The sequence below is a fragment of the Oryctolagus cuniculus genome, chromosome 12 (genome assembly GCF_051225735.1).
Source record: "Oryctolagus cuniculus isolate XC-2025 breed Fujian yellow rabbit chromosome 12, ASM5122573v1, whole genome shotgun sequence".
In the NCBI taxonomy this organism is placed as follows: Eukaryota; Metazoa; Chordata; class Mammalia; order Lagomorpha; family Leporidae; genus Oryctolagus; species Oryctolagus cuniculus.
In genome coordinates this window covers 18,610,689-18,629,627 of record NC_142878.1, presented here as the reverse complement: position 1 = coordinate 18,629,627, position 18,939 = coordinate 18,610,689, and the positions used below count along the sequence as shown (strand labels likewise).

Sequence of the window (18,939 nt, the reverse complement as noted above, 5' to 3'; positions counted from 1 at the left end):
TATTTGAGAAGTAGAGTTTCAGACAGTGAGAGGGAGAGACAGAGAGAAAGGTCTTCCTGCCATTGGTTCACTCCCCAAATGGCCACAACGGTCAGAGCTATGCCGATCAGAAGCCAGGAGCCAGGAGCTGCTTCTCGGTCTCCCATGCTGGTGCAGGGGCCCAAGCACTTGGGCCATCTTCCATTGCTTTCCCAGGCCATAGCAGAGAGCTGGATTGGAAGAGGAGCAGCCAGGACTAGAACCCATATGGGATGCCGGTGCCACAGGCAGAGGATTAACCTACTGCGCCACGGCACTGGCCCCATGTCTTACTTTTTAAAAAGATTTATTATTTATTTGAAAGTCATATCTCCACTGGTTCAATCCCCAAATGCCAGCAAGTGCTGGTTCAGGCTGAAGCCAGAAGCCTAGAACTCATTCCAGGTCTCCCACATGGGTGACAGGGCCCAAGTATTTGCACCATCACCTGCTGTCTTTCAAGATATGCATCAGCAGGAAATTGGAGTTGGAAATGGAGCCATAGCTGAACCCCCAGAGACCCTGTTACGGAGCACAGGCATCCCAAATTGTGTCTGCACCAAACTCCTGACTCTAGTTTCTAAAATACTTTAACTTTGCTTCATCGCTATGTGTCACTTTAATAACCCAAGATAAAGATTCATTCTATATTATTGAGTGTCTGCTGTGTAGATTTGGAGTATAGATGTAGCACCTCCGAGAGCAACAGCAGTTACAGATCATGCCTGTAGGGGGATTGCAAGGCCAGTAGACACAGATGCAACCACACATGATTGAACAGGGTTGCTGGGTGCCACACAAGGTGTCGCTTGCTTGATAATGGTGTAGTTTTCTGACCACGGAGTTGAGGAAAACTTCACTGAGGAGGCTGCAGGAGCAGATCGTGAAAATTTGAAAGCCACATCACACCAGTGAAAGAACTACGGAAGTTCAGTTACCCCTAACGGTGAGATCCCTCTGTCCTTTAGGCCTGCGACTTTCCACAGCGCCCTTCTCCCCAGAGTAGAGATCTTTCCTTTGGTGCATTATCTGGGGCTGAAGCACTTAAAGCTTTCATCTGGAAATCTTTTCCACGTAGGTCCTCTCTCCCTTTTGGGAATATAAGGTTCATAAGAACAAGGCTCCTCGATTTCTTAACTTGGGATCCCCCCCAGCGGGACTGTCAGGAATCAGTGTGCTTCTAGTTGTCATTTATGGAGTCACTATTAGTGTCATTTCTTTTTGTAGTAAACATAATTTTACAATTTTTTCTATTTTTGCATTCATATTAACCCTGACTTTTGTTGAACTTAGATTTTTTTATGAGACGTTCATTGACTAATACAAACAAGGTCTGTGGCTGAAATAGAGCCTGATGCATTCTAAAATGGCAGACCCCTGATGGCTGAGGTTAAGAATGTAGCCCTGTGTCTGGGATGACTTGTGTCCCACAAGGAGGTATGCTGAAGTCCTCATGCCTGTTGTCTGTGAATGTGACCTCCTTTGGAAACAGAGTTGCAGATGCAGTCAAACGAAGATAAGATCATTACACGGGCCCTGGTCCAACAGGACTGGTGTCCTTATAAGGAGAGGAAGAGATGTGAGAAAGACGCACGGGGAGAAACACCAGGTGACGGCCACGGCAGAGATGGGAGTTAGGCGACTGCAAGCCCGAGAGCACGAGGCTGCTCGTGAGGCCGGGCGCTGAGAAAAGCGCAGAATGAATTCTGCAAGAGCGCTCAGGCGCTCACCCAGCCAGCACCTTGGTGTCAAGCTTCTGACCCCAGACCGTAAGGCAGGCTTTGGTGATGTAAGCCTCCAGTTTGTCATGTTTTGTTATGGCAGCCCCAGTAAGCTGAGGCTAGTTAAGTGCTTAAAACACATCAGCAAATGAAACAGACAAAAACCTACTTTTCAGGAACGTACTTTAAAATTGAAAAAAAAAAAAAATGAAATCTATGCATTCATGGGGTCTTCAAAAACTTCATGAAAAATATGTATTAGAAAAAAGAATGTATGGGTTTAGATTTTTAAAAGTTTATTTTTTGTTTTAAAGGTTTATTGGGGCCAGTGCTGTGATGTAATGGGTAAAGGTGCCACCTATGATGCCAGCATCCCATACTGGCACTGATTTTAGTCTTGGCTGCTCCACTTCTAATCCACTAGCCCGCTGATGTGCCTGGGAAAGCAGTGGAAGATGGCCCAAGTGTTTGGGACTTTGCATTCCAGTGGGAGACATCCGGGAAGAAGCTCCTGGCTCCTGGCTTCAGCCTGGCTCAGCCCTGGCAACCTTTAAGGAGTGAACCAATGAGTAGGAGATCTTCTCCGAGCCCCAACTCTAACTCTTTCAAATAAATAAACAAATAAATCATGTTTTGTGGGGAGCCACTGCACGGCGCCCTAAAGATGGCGCCGGCTCCTTTCCCCCGGAAGGACTGGCGAGAAACAAACATCTCCTAATAAGGAGATGTTTGAGCTCCCTTCCGGCTTCCGCGTTGCTGTACCAATCAATGCTTGCCACTTGGCCGCTTTTGATTGGTGCGCGGATGGCTATAAGAGGGAGGGGAGAAAAAAGGGCGCGAGATTCAAAAGTTTGAAAGAGGTTCCTGAATAAACTGCTGGAAGAAGAGTTCGGGTCGTGTCTTCCTTGCTGGTCGAGGGACGCGACAACTGGTGGCCCGTACGGGGAACATCTCGAACGCGAACTCAGAACTTCCTGCAGTCAGGGCAGCGCTGGTAAGTCCCCCGGGAAAATAAGGTGGGGATCCGCGATAAGAGCGGGCAGTCCTGCGATAAAAGCGGGAGGGTAGTTCTGCGATTAAAGCAGAGGAAGTTCTGCGACAAAAGCAGAAGGAGCTCTGACCCGTGGCCAGGGAAGGAGCGCAATTTTTTGACAATGGGTAATTCACAGTCCCATGAAATTTTTCTGGCGCTGAATGCGCTGCTTCGGGAAAACGGTTTGAAACTTAAGCCTAGTACGTTGCATAGGTTTTTACGTAACTGCGATACCATTGCACCCTGGTATGGGGTTTCGGGAAGCCTTACTATCCCTTCATGGGACAAACTAGGCAGGGATTTGGATTTTGCATTTGAACAGGGTAATCTTGAAGGGGGAGTGAGACCAATATGGAAGTTAGTGCGAGCATGCCTCGAGGATGAGCAGTGTAGTGAAGCTATTCTGAGCGGTCAAGCTGCCTTGGAGGAGCTTCAGGAAGAGCGCTCCGAGAGAGCTGCCAGTGAAAAAGGGAAAACTTTGAAGGATAGTCAGAAAAGAACTAGGAAAAAACTGTACCCCGATCTTTCCGAGTTGCGCAGCCCCTCCTTAGTAAGTAGTTCTAGTGCAGAAAGTAGCTCAGAAAGCAGCAGTGAGTCTGAAGAGTGTGGCGATAACAAAGAGTCTGATATAAAGCAAGTACGGGAATTAAATCGGCAAATGAGGAAATTGCAATTAAAAGGAAAAAAGGAACTTAAGCATGGTACTTTCAAGGGGAACTTAGGGGAGGAGCCTGAAGCCTCTCCTCCTCAGTATGAGCCTGTATCCGCGCAAGAAAGAGGGCGGACTTTCTGTCCGGGAGTCTGGAAACAGGTTGGTGCGGAGTTGTTAAGTGCCTATCCTGTCTTCCAAGATCCGCAAGGGCAGAGGTACGAGGAACCCCTCGACATAAAGATAATCAAATCACTAGCGGAGTCAGTAAGAGCCTATGGCATCAGCGGCTCGTTCACGCTGGCTCAAGTAGAAAATCTTCAAAGATACTGCATGACTCCAAATGACTGGAGCGGGTTGGCTCGTGCCGCATTGTCACCAGGACAATACTTAGACTTCAGAGCTTTCCTGATTGACTTTGCCAATGAACAAGCGGCAGAAAATGCAGCGGCAGGGAATCAGCATTGGGACAGAGATATGCTGCTAGGCATAGGGAGATTCGCTAACCAGCAGACAGGTTACCCACATGCAGTGTATGAACAAGTTAACAAGATAGCCATCAAGGCTTGGAAGTCTATACCCAACAGAGGAGAGGTAAGTGGGAATTTGACAAAGATTACACAGGGACCCACCGAGCCGTTTTCAGACTTTGCAGCGCGCATGGTGGAAGCTGCGGGTAGGATTTTTGGAGATCCAGATCGCGCCATGCCGCTGATAGAACAGTTGGTTTTTGAGCAGTGCACTAAGGAATGCAGAGCCGCTATAACACCATGGAAGAGCAAAGGGCTTCAGGTATGGATAAAACAATGCAGGGAAATAGGAGGGCCGCTATCCAACACTGGCCTTGCTGCAGCAGTCCTTCAAATCACGAAGGGCAATAGGGGATCAGGGAACGCTGGAGCATGTTTCAGCTGTGGAAAAATGGGACATATGAAGCGGCAATGTCCGCAAAGGGGAAGAGGCAAAGAACAAAGACAGGAAGGACCAGGAATTTGTCCAAAATGCAGGAAGGGAAAGCACTGGGCCAACGAATGCCGCTCGGTAAAGGACATTGACGGCAACGTCCTTGTTTCTGGCAATGGTGGGGCGCGTCCAAAAAACGGGCAGCGGGGCCCTCGTCCCCAGGGCCCGCAAATATATGGGGCATTCGAGAGTCAGCATCAGGGCGCCCATCAGGACCAGCAGCAGGGGAGGCAAAGTCAGTGGCCCAGCTTCAGACATCCCAGAGACCACGGAGAGCCACTGCAGGCTCTGCAGGCCTGGACCTCTGTGCCACCACCAGACTCATACTGACACCAAAAATGGGAGTGCAAGCCATTGAGTCAGACTTTCAGGGACCCCTAGAGGAAGGGACAGTGGGATTGTTGTTGGGACGTTCATCCTCTACCTTGAAAGGTCTCATAATTCATCCAGGAGTCATAGATTCGGATTATACTGGCATGGTGAAAATCATGGTTGAGTCCCCTAGAGGTATAACAGCTATTAATCCAGGAGACAGGATTGCACAACTTGTAATCCTTCCTAGCAAGCATTTGCAGTTCAGTGCATCAAAGAAACAACGAGGAAGTGAAGGCTTTGGGTCCACAGGCGTAGATTGTACCTTCTTGTCTTTAGAACTAGACCAGAGACCAACCTTAAAGATAAAACTAAATGGAAAGGACATTCTTGGCCTACTAGACACAGGTGCAGACTGTAGTATCATCGCCTCCAAGGATTGGCCTCCAAAGTGGCCTAAGCAGGCATCCTCACAATCCCTTCGGGGACTGGGATATTCAGAAACTCCTGAGATGAGCGCAGTAATGCTGCGCTGGGAGGATGCAGAGGGACATTCAGGCACGGTGCAACCTTATGTTTTGGATTTACCTATCTCTTTATGGGGCCGAGACCTTTTGAAAGACATGAACTATAAATTAAGTAATGAATACTCCCGTGTTTCTCAAAAATTGATGAAGGATATGGGACACCATCCGAATTATGGAATAGGAAAATTCTTACAAGGAAGAAATGAGCCCACTGAAGTAGTGCAGAGGCCTTCTCGCCAAGGGCTGGGTTTTTCATAGGGGCCGCTGAGGAAGGTATTCCCATTACTTGGAAGCACGAGGACCCGGTGTGGGTTCCTCAGTGGCCTCTGTCCTCAGACAAATTGGTCGCAGCACAGCAATTGATTCAAGAACAATTGAATTTAGGACACATTAGACCCTCTGTATCGCCTTGGAATACTCCTATTTTTGTAATAAAAAAGAAATCCGGGAAGTGGCGGTTGCTACATGACTTGAGAGTTATTAATATGCAGATGCAGGTCATGGGGCCGGTGCAACGTGGGCTGCCTCTTCTATCTGCACTTCCACAGGGATGGCCCATAATAATAATAGATATTAAAGACTGTTTCTTCTCCATACCCCTACATACAAAGGATTGTGAAAGGTTTGCCTTTACCTTGCCGGCGTGCAATCATGAGCAGCCTGACCAGAGGTATGAATGGGTTGTGCTTCCACAGGGCATGGCTAACAGCCCCACAATGTGTCAGCTATTCGTGGGTCAAGCGATTGGGCCTTTACGTAAGAGATTTTCTTCCCTAAAATGCATCCATTACATGGATGACATCCTCTTAGCAGCAAAAGACGAATTCGTATTAGATGATGGCTTTGCATATTTGATTCAGTTGTTAGAAAGTAAGAAGTTATTTATTGCCCCTGAAAAGGTTCAAAAAGGAAGCATTGCAACTTATCTGGGATCCTGCATAACTAGTACTCAAATTGTTCCTCAAAAGGTGGAATTGCGCAAAGATAGTTTAAAGACTTTAAATGATTTTCAGAGATTATTAGGAGATATAAATTGGGTTAGGGGTTATTTGAATCTTCCCAATTATGAACTTAAGCCACTTTATGTCATTTTGCGTGGTGATTCGGCATTGGACTCACCGCGGTGCTTAACTCCGGAGGCCAGGGAGGCCCTAGAGAAGGTAGAAAAGAAATTACAGGAGGCATTCTTATGCAGAATGAATGAAAATCTGCCATTGTCATTATGCATTCTCCCAACGCTTAGCCAACCTACAGGGCTAGTATGGCAGGAAGGTCCGCTTTTATGGATACATCCAAGGAGCTCTCCAGCCAAGTCTATTGAGTATTATCCGGCAGCGGTGGCAAAGCTAGCACTGGAGGGTTTGCAACAATGTTTACAATATTTTGGAAAATTGCCGTGTGAAGTGATTGTTCCTTATGATGCCAAACAAGTCAACGTCCTATGTGCTCTTTTAGATGATTGGGCAGTGTTTCGCTGTGGGTTCCCAGGCTTTATAGACAATCATTTACCAAAAAGTCCATTGTTACAATTCTTTAAAGAACATCCGGTAGTATTTCCAAAAATTACAGCCACTGAGCCATTACTAGGTGCTCCAAATATATTTACGGATGGGTCAAAAACAGGCTGTGGGGTTTATATGGTAGAGGGTAATGACCCGGTATTTCATCAGTTTCAGCCAGGCTCACCTCAAGTTGTGGAGTTAAAAATAGTTATTGAGGTCCTTAAGCAGTGCTCTTTTGCCTTTAATTTGTTGTCAGATTCCTTATATGTGGTGAACGCATTAAAGATATTGGAAACCGCAGGGCCGATTAAACCTTCTAGCCCAATTGCATCCCTATTACATATAGCCCAGCAGTTGCTTTGGTCACGGAAAAATCCCTTTTTTGCTCAGCATATTAGAGCCCACACAGGCATGCCTGGTCCTTTATGTGAAGGCAATGCGCGAGTAGATCTGTGTACTAGACAGGAATTCATCTTTTTTACTACTTCCGCAGAGGCTGCTAAAGCTTTCCATCAATCTTTTCATGTCAACGCGCGCGCTTTGCAGCAGAAATTTCATCTTTCCCGCGCAGATGCCAGACAGATTGTACTTGATTGCGCTGACTGTGCTGTTACTCGTGCACAACCTAGTGTTGGCGTAAACCCTAGAGGGTTACTGCCTGGGAGAGTATGGCAGATGGATGTGACCCATGTATCGGAATTTGGGAAATTGAAATATGTTCATGTCTCAGTGGACACGTGCTCAGGCATTATGTATGCCTCTCCCCTCAGTGGTGAATCTACACGTCAGGTGATCGCTCATTGTCTGGATGCATGGGCCGCCTGGGGGAAACCCCAGGTGCTAAAAACTGATAATGGCCCGGCCTATACATCTCAAACCTTTACCACCTATTGCCAAAAAATGGAGGTTCAACTTGTCCATGGATTGCCATACAATCCTCAGGGCCAGGGCATAATTGAGCGAGCACACCGCACACTGAAAGAATATCTTTTAAAACAAAAAGGGGGAGTTGGCTATAGCCGCACCCCGAGAGAGAGAATTGCCTTAGTCTTATTTACAATTAATTTTTTAAATTTGGATGTGCATGGGCACTCAGCCGCGGACAGGCATCAGCAACAAGGAAACCCAAGTAGAGGGTTGGTAAAATGGAAAGATCTCTTGACGGGCCAGTGGCGTGGCCCTGATCCCGTGCTGGCATGGGCACGAGGTGCTGTTTGTGTTTTTCCACAGGATCAACATGACCCGGTGTGGGTTCCGGAGCGAGCGGTCAGGCGGGTCTGCCACGAGGAGAATCCTGCTGTTGCTTTTGATACTTCTGCCTCAAATGCAGCGGACACTGGCGGAGCAGAGATGGGGGATTCTATCAGTATTCCCAAAGCCGATGCCGAATTGGTCCGCGGAATTTGACTACACCTTGGAGCAACTGCGCCTTGCCGTGGTCACCATCAACTCCACGCGTGTGGATGTCTCCTTCGCATCTGTGTGGGCAGCCACAGGTAGTCACTCCCTTTGTTTACACTTAAACATGTGAATGGAGACTTCCCGGCACAGACAATTGGGCTAGGGAGATTCCGGGAAGAGGCAGGAAGAACCTAAACCTTTCACAAGAGATGATACAGATAATCAGTCACACCTGTAACCTTCATTTATCACTTAAGTGTTTTTATTGTAACCTTAAGAGCTGTTTTGATATGTAAATCTTTTGTGCTCCTTCTTGTAAACAACTGGTCATGTTTAAATACTACTGGATTTATTCAATAAACGAGCCTTGATCAGGACTTGTCTTGGCTCCATTCTTTGCGTCCTTGTCCCCGCATTCCCACTCTCTGTTTCAGGAAGACCCAGTTCATTGTGCCGCAGGCCGGCACAAATGGCGCCCGAACAGGGACCTGAGAATTAGAGAAGCAGTGAGGAACCTGGATTCACGGAGTCGCGACTATAGACGTATACAATTTGTGGTGAGTACCCGACACCAAAATTGTGGAGATTTATTTTGAGCAGGCATTATGGGACAAGCATCGGGAAAAATCCCCCAATAGTAAAGGCAGTGAAGGCATTATTGCAGACGCAAGGAATAGGGTTAAAAAAGAAAGTAATAGAGCAATTTATAGAAACCATGTCCTTGGTTTATTGAAGAAGGCCTTGTAGATGAGATGCATCGGGAGGACATGAGAAAACTGAGGAAGCCAGAAGCCGTGATGGCGAGGATAATCGATCCTGCCGATCCTCTAGTTCTATGGAAAAAGTTACTCTCTCCGCCCCTCCCTTTAAATTATTTATAAAAAATAATGATAAAAAATTATCCCTTTGTCAAGAAGGGGAATGTTTGCCAAATATCTTAAAAAGAATGTCACTCAAACCCTGAGAAAAGCAGCACAGCAAGGCCAGGAGGAAGCCAAAATCTTTTGATGCTTTTCCAGTGAAAGTATATACAGAAGATGGCCAAGAAATGCCAGTCACCATCCAGTCCCCTTTAAAATGTTAAAGGATTTAAAATCTGCTCATGATGCATATGAGCCCACTGCTCCCTATACCTATGGCCAGGAGAAAGAGAGAGGAAAAATTCCACAGGTATCTTGACCTAGAGAAAAGTCTTGATTCAATAACCCTTTCCAACCCGATAAATGTTTTTCCATCTTTGCAGCTTATGGTAGTTCCGGTATGTCTTGAAAAGCTTTTGTACGCTATTACTTATCTGTTTTAATTGAGTGGTTGCAGTAGCCCTGATTGGATCTGGCTCTGGTTTAAGATCTCAACTTGGTGGCCGTTTTAATCAGACTAGGCACTATGGAGGTTCCCAGCACTCTTGGTGAAACAGCGCACCTACCCAACCCCATGGCCAGCCCTGCTAGGCCCTGGCGTGTGCAGTCTTCCCTGTAAATGAGGGACCACAGCCTTTCTCTACACTGTATTCCAGCCAATGTGGCCTGCCGCACCCAAGCAGGCTTAGCCAGATGTCTCTTGGGAAAGGGCTCCCCAGGGCTGCTTTTTTAGTCTCCATTTCCAATTCAATAACCTCCTCACTAGGAGGGGGGCAGGGGAAATGCCTCTGGCTACTGCTGGCCTTACCTAAGGGAGCAAGAACCTTAATCCATTAACCCTTTCCAACTTGATGGGTTTTTCTCTTTACAGTTAATAAAAACTTAAGCAATGGGCTCATACGCTGGTAATCAACTCTTTTCTGTACTGCTGTAGCTAACTTATCTGAGAGTTTTCATGTGTCTTGAAGGTTTCGCATTTTTCTATTGCCAGTATGAGTCTTGATTGGAAAAACTACAATACGAAACTGTTTACGTTATTTGCCTATCTTTAATGTTTGAGTGATTACCTAACTCTGATCAGATCTAGCCCACAGCCTTGGTTAAACGTACTAATTTTTGACTAAAATGGTTTGACTCACTGATAGTTAAAATTCTAAACCGAGTCTTTCAACTTTGGGGCTTCCAGTCGGATCCCTGGAACTCTCAAAGGATGAGACTAACTTTGTTAAAGTAACAGCTGTTTGAGTCAATTCAAATTATACAAAGTGTATTAAAATGTAGTAAATAGTAAATGATGTCATATCTATGTTGTATTCATGTTTTTGCTTTTCAGCTAGAGTAGTCTTATAAAAATGAGAGTAAAATCTTTGTATACAAGCCTTTATGTTGTTAACTAAAGTAAGCCAATACAGATTGGTTCAGAAAATTGGGCTAATGCAAACGCCCTTTGGTTTGCTTACTCAGTTTTACATGTCTTTGATATGCTTTAAACTTGTTTCTCTTAAGGATGAAGATCTTTTCAAAGTTGTAAATATGCACTAGTGACTGTGTTTGCTGCTCAAGTGGTGTTATCCTTTTGTTACTTAAAAGCATGGAAATGTAATTTTGACTTTTAATTCAGATAATGGTGTGGTATTCATTAATAACTCAGTGTCTTAAGTTATCTAGGCATCGGTGCTAAGTAAAACATGAAAAATGTATTATGTGTACTTTTAACATCTTAAATTTGATAAGAGAGACTGTTTAAGTTTGTCAGCATGTATTCTCATAGGTTGTCCACACATGACAATTCAAGACTGTAAAACTAACTACAGGTATAAAGTTTCAGAAGGTGTGAGCAAGTCATGAAAAGTTGTAAAAAGTTTACGATTTTAAAACATTGTTTACAGAGTTTTCTATAAGTTAAATGTTAATGCCAAAATTACACTAACCTAAAGTTGAAGTATGATCTTCTGTTATAACAATGGGATTTTTTAAAATGTGTACTAATGTTAGTAATTATCTGGAAATGGTCTCAATTGTAAATCTTAAAATCTGTTGTTGCAAAAACTGTAACGTCTCTTTTTAACAGTGTCTGCTTAATCAGTTACTCTGCCATTTCTAAAGTTAGGTCGTGTAAGCTCTTTTTAACTCTGTTAAATAGTTCTGGGTTATGTGATAATTTCGTGTGCTAATTCCTACATCCAAGGTTTTTATTTCCGGTTTATTCAACAAGAAACATAGAATCCATATTCTGCCAAAGTAATCTGTGTACTCTATTGTCTGTTAAGTTATGATTGATAAAAAGCATTAAGTCTTAAAAAGTTATGTTAAATAACATTATGATCAGATGTGATCTAAAAGTGTTAAAATTGCGCTGACTAAATGTTAAGGAATTCTATTTTGACCAGATACTCTAAATTCTCTTGGCACCTTTAACAGACTTTCTGAAAATCAAAGTTTTAAATTTTCTGGACTTTTGATACCTCCAGAGGGCCCCTGGAGATGTCAAAAGATATATCTCTCATCTTGCAGAGATAATAACCAATTGGGGTGTTTAGATTAAAAGTGGTGCCAAGATGTGAAATGATGCTAAACTTCAGTTATAAACATGTTTCTTTCTAGCTGCTCCAGTCTCTGGCTCAGTAGCCAGATCCTTTAAAGAGGGACTGACAAAGTCTAAAAAGCGTCCCGTGGTCATGATTTGCATCACCTCAATGCCCAGACCTTACCAGTAAGATAGGGAATCACCCGGGAACAGGCAAGGCAAATTGTAAAATCCTGCCCTTCCTGTGTCACATTTCTCCCAGTCCCTCATTATGGTGTAAATCCTAGAGGTTTTATGCCTAATCAGCTTTGGCAGATGGATGTTACCCATTTCCCTGAATTTGGTAAACTAAAATACATGCATGTCTCTTTAGATACGTGTTCAGGTTTTGTTTTTGCCACCCCGCAATGCGGCGAGGCTGCCAAACATCTCTCATTGTCTTCAGGCCTTTGCTGTTCTGGAACCCCTATACAGATAAAAACTGATAATGGCCCAGCGTATACTTCCAACTCTTTTAAGCACTTCTGTACTAACTTCCACATCTCTCATCACCGGGATTCCTTATAATCCCCAGGGACAAGGTATTGTGGAACGAGCACATGCCACATTAAAAATTATTTATAAAAAATAAAAAAGGGGGAATACTGGACCATGGCATATTCCCCACAAAAATGGCTATCACATACTCTTTTCATTTTAAATTTTTTTTAATACTGGATAATCAAGGGAAATCTGCAGCTGATCGTCACTGGCATCCTGAAACCGAAAGACAACAAGTCTACGTGAAGTGGAAAGACCCTCTAACTGCTCAATGGTATGGACCTGACCCTGTTTTAATATGGGGATGTGGACATGTTTCTATACTCTCGCAAAATGACAATGAAGTACGATGGTTACCTGAGCGACTTGTGCGGCAAACAGACAATGTCACGAAGCAACCCCTTGATCTTCATTATGATAACATTGCTGATCGGGATCCCGCTGAAGATGAATGAAGCTTGCCGGCTCACATCAAACTAAGCCTAGGCCATGGACTCTGTTGGTGTGCACCAGTAGTTCAAAATTGTTCATGCACTTATGATAATGGAATTAAAACAGCAGAATTTGTACAATGGGTAAGGAACAATCAAACCTTGTTCCGTACTGGGAGGGTTATAGTTGAAAACCAATGGCTTAATGTGACTGATCAATCGAAAAGGAAAAATACTGATTTTAGCATATCAAAACTGGTCACACTGACAGACTCGGGTATACCTTTGTCAATTCTAGAAAAGAAGCCTGGTTGATGTATTGGTCAAAACTGTTGAAGTAACTCTTATGGTCAATTCCTCCTTCTCTGTTGAAAGTAGCAATTTCTGGCTACATTTAGCTGCCATTAACTACTTACTACTGAAAGATCTTATAAGCTGTGACTTGATTATTATCTCAAATAATGTTCCTTACATAAAATATCTGGTACAGCAGCTAAAAGGTGAACTTCAGCATATGTTTCTAACTAATCTCTTTTCTTTTGGTGGATCTCAATGGACCCACTGGCTTTTGATGTTGCTGGGTCCTTTATTGCTGCTCCTGCCTTTTTGTCCGTGCCTCCCCTGTATATTCCAAGGCCTCTCTGTGCCATTTGGTACCGTTTGGTCTGAGATTTTAAAGTTGCATTCACAGCTTCACCCCCGAGCCAAAAAGGATGGCATTGAATTCCAATGACGGGTAAGACTCGGTCTCCTTGTACCAACCTAAGACAGGAGCCTCAGAGAATGTCTGGGGTGTCCAATGACGGGTAAGGACAAGAAGAGATATGGGCAACCTAAGACAGGAACAGTGCCTCAAAAAATAAAAAAGGGGGAAATGTGGGCAGCCACAGGTAGTCACTCCCTTTGTTTACACTTAAACATGTGAATGGAGACTTCCCGGCACAGACAATTGGGCTAGGGAGATTCCGGGAAGAGGCAGGAAGAACCTAAACCTTTCACAAGAGATGATACAGATAATCAGTCACACCTGTAACCTTCATTTATCACTTAAGTGTTTTTATTGTAACCTTAAGAGCTGTTTTGATATGTAAATCTTTTGTGCTCCTTCTTGTAAACAACTGGTCATGTTTAAATACTACTGGATTTATTCAATAAACGAGCCTTGATCAGGACTTGTCTTGGCTCCATTCTTTGCGTCCTTGTCCCCGCATTCCCACTCTCTGTTTCAGGAAGACCCAGTTCATTGTGCCGCAGGCCGGCACACATCTGGACTGTCATCCCAGATCCAGCTGTCTCCAGCCTGAAGGAGTGGGTGGGACTTGGAGCTTTGATGGGGTTGCTGTTACTTGTTGTGTTATTTTGCCTGTGGTGTTTGTGCAGGATGAGGACAGCTCATTGGCGGGAATTGGCCATGATAGCTCAAGCCTTTTATGCCCTTGAGGCTGGACAACTGCCGCAAGCATGGCTGGCCTTCCTTGAATGCTAGGCATGGGTGCAGGGTGCGAGGCAAAGCACTGCAGAGAGAACGAGCCATTACGTTCTCTGGAAGGCAAGTCTGTCTGCATGTGGGTTGGCATCCCAGATCCCACCCCCGCGAAAAGGATGCTGTTCCAGGTGGATGCCTGGCAGTGGGGGACAGACCCCTACCTTCTCCTGTAATCCTTAGATGCCTAGTTCTAAAACAAAAAGGGGGAACTGTGGGGAGCCACTGCACGGCGCCCTAAAGATGGCGCCGGCTCCTTTCCCCCGGAAGGACTGGCGAGAAACAAACATCTCCTAATAAGGAGATGTTTGAGCTCCCTTCCGGCTTCCGCGTTGCTGTACCAATCAATGCTTGCCACTTGGCCGCTTTTGATTGGTGCGCGGATGGCTATAAGAGGGAGGGGAGAAAAAAGGGCGCGAGATTCAAAAGTTTGAAAGAGGTTCCTGAATAAACTGCTGGAAGAAGAGTTCGGGTCGTGTCTTCCTTGCTGGTCGAGGGACGCGACAATGTTTTTTTTTTTTTTTAAAAAGATTTACTTATTTCAAAGCAGAATGACAGAGATAAGAGAGGTCCTCCACCCCCTTGTTTGTTTTCCAAGTTCTCAAAAAAACAGCCAGGACCTGGCCAGGCCAGAGCCAGCAGCCTGGAACACCAGGTCTCCCACATGGGTGGAGGGACCCACGCAGGGCCTGGATCAAAAGCAGAGACAGGAGTCAACCCCAGACACACCAGCACATGATGTGGGCGTCCCTTGTGGCAGCTTAAGCTGATAGCCACAGCAGCTACCCCTAAAGTGTTTTCCACAGATTTTTAAAATATATTTGGAAGATTATGCAGGTAGAAGAAACAACCGGAAGAAGACACTAAGGAAGGGAACACTTAACATGTTTTATAATCAGGAGGATAACTGAGGGGTTTGGAGTGAGAAAGGAGAAAAAAAATTCATTAGGAGATACGGTCAGCAAAATGGAGCAGCGAGCAATCTTTGATTAGTTAGAACAACTTACTGAAGTGGGTGTTCTTGTAGAGTTTTTAGTGGACTAATGGCAAGATCTGATTTAACTGGGTTATTCTGAATATTGTGTTAATAGAGTTAAGAGGGGCCCAGTGTTGTGGTCCAGCAGGTTAAAAGCTGCCACTTGGGAGCTGGAGCTGTTGTAAAGCAGTGCCGGCATCCCATATGGGCACGGGTTCGAGTCCCGGCTGCTCCACTTCCGATCCAGCTGTCTGCTGTGGCCTGGGAAAGCAGCAGAAGATGGCCCCAGTCCTTGGGCCCTGGCCCTGACCCTGACGAGGGAGACCTGAAAGAAGCTCTGGATCAGACCAGCTCTGGCCATTGTAGCCATTTGGGGAGTGAGTGAACCAGCATATGGAAGACCAACTTCTCTGTCTCTCTGCCTCTCTAACTCTGCCTTTCAAATCAATAAATCTTTAAAAAAAGAAAAGAGCTGCCATTGCCACGCAGTGGATTAAACCCCCACTGGTGACACTGGCATCACATATGTATTAATTCAACAGCTTTTGAGCAACGATCAGTAATAAAATGCACAGTGAGTTTGAGATACTTACTGAACCTCCTCATAGATACTGAAATCTGACACATGAGAGAGCTGAGCTTTCTCTTAATTCAAAGTTGCAAATTAGCCAAGAGCTGGTTGTTTTAAAGATTTATTTATTTAAGAGAGAGAGTGATCTTCCTTGCACTGATTCACTCCCCTAAATGGCTCCAACTGCCGGGGCAGGGCCTGGCCAAAGCCAGGAATCAGGAGCTTCATCCAGGTCTCCCACGTGGGAGCAGGGGCCCAGGCATTCGGGCCATCCTCTGCTGCTTTCCCAGATGCAGTAGCTGGATAGGGAGTGGAGCAGCGGGGACCCCAACCGCTGCGGCTCACAGCCGTGGTCCCAGTCGCTGGTGTTCAGAGCCACAGTGCCTGGAGCAGTGGGAGGAGCGGCGGCGGGCGGAGGAGGAGCTAGGGAGACGGAGAAATCGGGGAGCCCTGGCTCTCAGCAGCCTGGGGAGCGAGCACGGCTGTGATGAAGCCGTGTGGGTCCGATTCAGCCGAGCGGAGGTGACGGTGCCGCAGGCCCGGGGACGCGGTTCTGGGGTGGGCTGGGCGAGGCCGGAAGTGGCCTCGGCCTCAGGCACTCCTTCCAAGCAGCTAAGCCTGGGGCTGTTCCGAGCGGATCCGGACCCGGGTTCCGATCCGGATGCGACGCTTTGAGCCTCCTCTTTGTCACAGAAGCCCCGCTTCAGACACGGTGGTCTCCGTGCAGCGCCACACCCGGGCCCTTGCTGCCGGACTGACCGCACCGCCTACAGAGCACCCAGTTCGGGACGGCCCCCCCCTCCTCCGACCCCTCCCCACAAGACCGCACGAACACCCAAGCCGCGGTGCCGCTCAGGCTCCGGTTCTCCCGGAGGCGGTGCCCTCGGCGTGGGCTGCACGGGGCGCAGGCCACTGCCCCGGGCCGACCAGCGGAGCGCAACGGTAGCCCGCCCGGAAACCCTACCGAGCGCGTCCTGGTAGGCCGAGAAACACCAGCGGGCGCGCGCCTGCCGCCTCAGGGCCCCGCGCCGCTCTGGGCGTCGCTCTCCAAGGTTCCCTCACTAGAACAGCAGCTCCCTCATACCCCCGGTGAATAATGACGGTCCTCGAGCGTGGGCCGGCCCCGGATTGCGGAAGCCGAAGGGGAACTGGGGAGGACACGCTGGTTCCTCCTCGTCCGCTGCCCTCCCGGGGCGCCGCCCGCCGCTGGGACGTCGGATCTCGGGAGCCACGCTTGGCGCTCACAGTACTGAGAGCTAAAACCGCCCTCAGTCAGCAACTATCGCACAGAGAGCCAGTCTTGAACAGCGGCCTTTCAGTTCTTCTGCGCTGGGGGGCGGGGGAGACGCGTGCCTCCCAGTGCGCACGCGCAGCTCGCCTACCGTTTATAAAACGCCTCTTATTCCCAGAGATTTGGTTAATACAGAAAGTATTTGAATTCATCTCGGTTCATAACCCTTCACAGCAAGGGTGATCCTGAGGAAATGTCTGAATTTTATCAAGAAAAAACAGATGCGCCCAACGTGGGGCTCGAACCCACGACCCTGGGATTAAGAGTCCCATGCTCTACCGACTGAGCTAGCCGGGCGCCTGTGACCCAGGGCGCTTCAGTTGGTCTCTTGAAGAGTGCTTTGTTTCACTATTTCTTGCTCCTATCAAATCCGCATTTTGGAAGTGTTAACGACGTTTTAAAATACTTGCATTAGTATTTAAGAATGTTTATGTCTCTGCGGATCACTGAAGCCTATTCGGGTCTCATACAGAGTGGCTGAAACTTTTTTTTTTTTTTTTTTTAATAAATGAACAGTTTTAAAGCAACTGCTGCCCAGTGTGCTTTGTCCTCCCACAGCCACGTATGGAACTTGTGCCCAGTCTCATCCTGTCGCCTCCGTGGTTGGACTCTGCATTAAAGGTGAAGTCCGACTCTGAGAACTTAGCCCACTGACCACAGCGGAGCTCCGGGCTCCCGTGGGGCCTTGGAGGACAGGGGACTCCGGCTCCCTTAAAACCGGTTTCTTTCGGGTAACTGTGGAGAGAGAGGGCTGGGGATGTCATCCGCTTAGATGACAGGAGACACAGGCTCTGAATCTAGAGGCAAAGAATGCGAATTCCAAAAGAGAAAAAAAAAGTGATTTTGTTCAAATTATGGCAAGCTCAGACAATGTCATAATCTCCTATGGTTATACAAATACAGTCTGAAATATGAATGAATCTTTCCAGAAAAGGAATTCTGTAGATTTCTGTGATGGGGGATGAGGGTTGGTGTTTCATCCTACTGCTCGCTCAGAACTGAAGTTAAAGCCCAAATGTAAACCTGAGGATAACAGAGAATTCTGGGGTTCTTCCCCTAAAACAGTGTTGAGAAGCTGAACATACTGAGTATTACCTGAGATACTCAATTTTAAAATAACAATGTCATATAAATTAAATATTTTTAATTTCTCAAAATACACCTAAAAGTAGGATATTTACATTTTTAAATATTTACTACATTTTTAAGCTTAAAAGAACTTAAGCTTTAAGTACCTAAAGTATTATTACAATGACCAAGTTTTTGTCTTGCAATTGCAAACTAGTTTGTTTATGACAGCATGTAACCAGAAAGTTGTTGGCTTTTTTAACTAACATATTCAACACATTTACTAGGTGTACCAGGTATTCCAATAGAAAAACGGCGTCTGATAGCTTCACAAAGCTTATCACCCTAGGAGAAAGCGACGTAAGTTATAAACCCAATTGATCCGTGCTACTTCCAAGAGTAATTTCCAGTAACTTTGGTTGAAACAAGTCCAAACCTATAACCCACACCATTTAAATCTTGTAACGAATCAGGCAAATAAATGGCGAAGCACCCCAAATCACAATTCATTGCATGCATCCAGGCGACTAGATAACTCAATAACCCAGCCCCAAGCTAGGTAGTTTATCGGACCGTGAGTTGAGCTCCGGATCTTTCGTTCCTGATGGAGACTGAGCGCGTTAGGCGCTGGTGGGAAGTCGTCACACAGAGCAGTGAAGTCAGTCCAAAGTGTAAGGGGTAGCTAAACAAATCCGGACACTTACAGCTTAGCGACAGGCCGCACCCTGACTACAGCTTCCAGATCTCCTCAGCACTTTCTGGGCCCGCCTCGGTCTCCATCTTTCAGGACAGAAATGCAAGTGGGATGTTTAGTGAAACCCAAATGACGCGACTTGTCTCCCAACTAAAGTCCTATCTTTTATCTGCCCTTTTTCCCAAGAAGAAAACCTGTTAATCACGGTGCTTTATTAGCAGAAGGAAGCAACTGGAAGTCCTATTTCCCCTAACTTTCCACCTGCAGTCTTTCAGCAAGCCCTCGCGAACCGCCGTCTGCTCGCTCGGCCTCCGCTCCAGTCCACACCCGGAGCGGCGCGGCCTCGCCGGGCACGGCTGCTGACCAGCGACC

General features: G+C 46.3%; 1 long non-coding RNA gene and 1 other non-coding gene across 2 annotated transcripts in view; both read right to left on the bottom strand.

The window, feature by feature from the left end:
- LOC103351263 (uncharacterized) overlaps positions 1-18,939 on the bottom strand; it is an 84,251-nt gene that overhangs the window by 18,564 nt on the left and 46,748 nt on the right. The window lies entirely within an intron of this gene.
- TRNAK-CUU (transfer RNA lysine (anticodon CUU)) lies at positions 17,030-17,102 on the bottom strand. Its single transcript has one exon. It is a non-coding gene; the product is annotated as a tRNA-Lys (tRNA).